This window comes from Lepus europaeus, chromosome 4 (assembly GCF_033115175.1).
Source record: "Lepus europaeus isolate LE1 chromosome 4, mLepTim1.pri, whole genome shotgun sequence".
Taxonomy (NCBI): domain Eukaryota; kingdom Metazoa; phylum Chordata; class Mammalia; order Lagomorpha; family Leporidae; genus Lepus; species Lepus europaeus.
In genome coordinates, this window is record NC_084830.1 from 88086071 (window position 1) to 88089361 (window position 3291).

Sequence of the window (3291 nt, forward strand, 5' to 3'; positions counted from 1 at the left end):
AGTTGTGCACAGACCCAGTGGAAGTAGAGGGAGCAGGTTTATCTCACCCCAACTTTTCTACAACAGCACTCACTGCCTGGCTAAGAAAGGTGGGTGCCATTTTGAGTTTGGGCAGGAGCTGCAAAAACCTTTGTGAGCATCAGCGGTACTGGTGGCAATGGTTGGGAGAGAGTAACATTCTACCAGTCACTCTTTTGTATGTGTGTGGTCCAGAGATTCCAGCGGAGGGAAATATCTGCAGTCCCCACTGATTTTATGGCTGGGATGTGGCTGAGATGTGGCTGAGATGTGGCTGGGCACCCACGTAGGACTGTAAGGTGCCTCCCAGGATCAAGACACCTAGGCAGAGCTGAATTGGAGAACATCTGCCTCTTTGTTGACTGGACAGGCTGGCAGGGCAAAGTGAAACCTTGGCACCAGTGACTGTGGGAACCTTGTAAGCTGAAGACTTGGGAATTCTGTGGTTACATGAGAGGGTACAGGATATAGTTGGATTTTTGGGCAATCATAGGGTGCAGGTCCAGCTGCTTGGAGCTCCTTTGTTGCCTGGGGTGGGTTATTGCAGCAGGAACCATGCTCACATTGAGGACGGTGCAGATCATTTGTGTGGTTCATATGGCAGTGTGGATGAGTGTTGAACACACTGAGGGCTAACACCCGAGCATTGCTCAGCTTGAAGGAGAGGAGGTGAGGGGGGATCACACCAAAAGTGGTGATCATTCCTCTCCTTCTGTTAACAAGAAGATATCTACGATGCTCATCTTGGATATTATGCTGGAAGCTCGCCCCACCTTGGAGCACTGACCAGAGATACCTGGTTATACCCACCACACACCTTTTGGTATTCACTGAAAGTGCAAACATTCCACTAAGCCACAGAGGCATAGCTTGAAGAAAAAAGCCATCAAGGGAAAAAACAAATTAACTCTACAAATGCCTAAAAATAAGCAGAGAAATTCAACAAACAAGAGTAAGGAAAATATGATGAGTCCTTACCCCCCGAAGGGACACAGCAACATTTCAATATTAGAATGTGGCAGCACATATACTAAAATTGGAACGATACAGAGAAGATTAGCATGGCCCCTGAAAAGGATGACATGCAAATTCGTGAAGCGTTCCATAAAAAAAAAAAAAAGAATGTGAAAATGAAGAGATTGATGAAATGCTGAAATGGAATTCAAATAATTAGTCATAGGATTACTCAAAAGCAAGTGGAAGTAAGTCCATAAACTGAAGAAAACCGTACATGACATGAATGGAAATTTTTCCTATTATTGAGATTTTAAAGAGAAATTAAAATGAAATATTGGAAGTGAAGAATTCAACAGATCAAATAAAATGTGATGGAAAGCTTTAACAGCAGAATTGGTGAGGCAGAACAAAGAATATTGGAGCTAGAAGGTAAATCTTTGGGAATCTTTCAGTGAGACAAAGGAGGAGGAGGAGAGGAAGAAGTGGAAGAAGAGGAAGAAGAGGATGAAGAGGAAGAATAAATAATTAGAAATCTGAGAAACAGTGTTGGAGATTTGTGGGATACTATTAAATGACCCAACATACAGGTCTTAGGAGTTCCTGAAGGTGTGGAAAGAGAGAATGGACTAGAAGACCTATTTAGTGAAATGATTACAGAAAACATCCACAATTTGGAGAAAGAAAGGGATATCCAAGTACAGGAAGCACATAGAACTAACAGACATGACCAAAAAAGACCTTTACCACAACACATTGTAGTCAAATTCTCAACAGAAAACATAAAGAAAAGATTCTAAAATGTGCATGAGAATAATGAAGATTACTTTCAGAGAATCTCCATTAGACTCACAGCTGACTTCTCATCAGAAACCCTATAGGCTAGAAAACAATGGCAAGATTAGTCCAAATCTTAAGAGGAAAAAACCATGAACTCAGAATACTGTTTCCTGCAAAGCTCTCATTTATGAATAAAGGTGAAATGAAGGCCTTCCATAATAAACAGAAATTGAAAGAATTTGTCACCCTCATCCAGCCTTACAAAAGATGCTTAAGGATGTGCTACACAAAGAAACACAGAAATTTAGTCATCACTATGAAAGATTATGAAGGCAGAAAATCCTCCAGTAAAAGTACAACAGAAATCCAAAGTAAACAATAGAAAAATTTTGGAAAAATAGCAGAGCCAGGTCATTACATATCAATAGTTACCTTGAATGTAAATGGCCTCAACTCTCCAGTTAAGAGATACAGACTGGCCTAATGGATTAAAGAACAAGACCCATCTATTTGCTGCCTATAAGAAACACATCTCATTAACAAAGATACATGTCAAATGAAAGTGAAAGGATGGAAAAAGATATTACATACTAATGGAAAAAAAGGGCACATGTATCTATCCTAATGTCAGACAAAATAGGCTCTAACACAAATACTGTTAAGACACAAAAGGGCGCTATGTAATGATTAAAGGAAAAATTCAGCTGGAAGATGTTATTATAATAAATGTATACACACTGAATTACAGGGTGACTGGCTATTTAAAAGAATGTTAATGGAACTAAAGGGAGACATAGATTCCAATGCAATAGTAATGGGATTTCAACACCCCACTTTCATCCATGGACAAATAAACTAGACAGAAAATCAACAAAGAAACAACAGAGCTAATTGACACTATGGATCAAATGGACCTAACTATATATTTTTTTGACAAGCAGAGTGGACAGTGTGAGAGAGAGACAGAGAGAAAGGTTTTCTTTTTCCATTGGTTCACCCCCTAAGTGGCTGCTGCGGCCAGTGTGCTGTGGCCAGTGCACCGCGCTGATTTGAAGCCAGGATCCAGGTGCTTTTCTCCTGGTCTCCCATGTGGGTGCAGGGCCCAATCACTTGGGCCATCCTCCACTGCACTCCTGGGCCACAGCAGAGAGCTGGATTGGAAGAAGAGCAACTGGGACAGAATCCGGTGCCCTGACTGGGACTAGAACCGGTGTACCAGTAATGCAGGTGGAGGATTAGCCTATTGAGCTGTGGCGTCGGCCCCTAACTATATCTACAGAATACACGTTCTTGTCATCAGTACATGGAACTTTCTCTATGATAGACCATATACTAGGCCATAAAGCAGGTCTCAGCAAATTCAAAAAGCTTGAAATCATACCATGCATCTTCTGTGACCACAATGGAGTTAAAATGGAAATCAACAACTCAAGAATCTCTAGATCATATGCAAAAACATGCGACTGAACAACATGCTCCTGAATGAACAGTGAATCATAGAATAAATCAAAAGAGAAATCAAAAATTTCTGGAAACAAA

At 40.8% G+C, this 3291-nt stretch overlaps 1 pseudogene; it reads left to right on the forward strand.

Annotated features, from left to right (window-relative positions):
• The first annotated feature begins 1033 nt into the window (after window positions 1-1033).
• On the forward strand, window positions 1034-1130 carry LOC133758931 (U6 spliceosomal RNA; annotated as a pseudogene).
• The last annotated feature ends 2161 nt before the right edge of the window (window positions 1131-3291 follow it).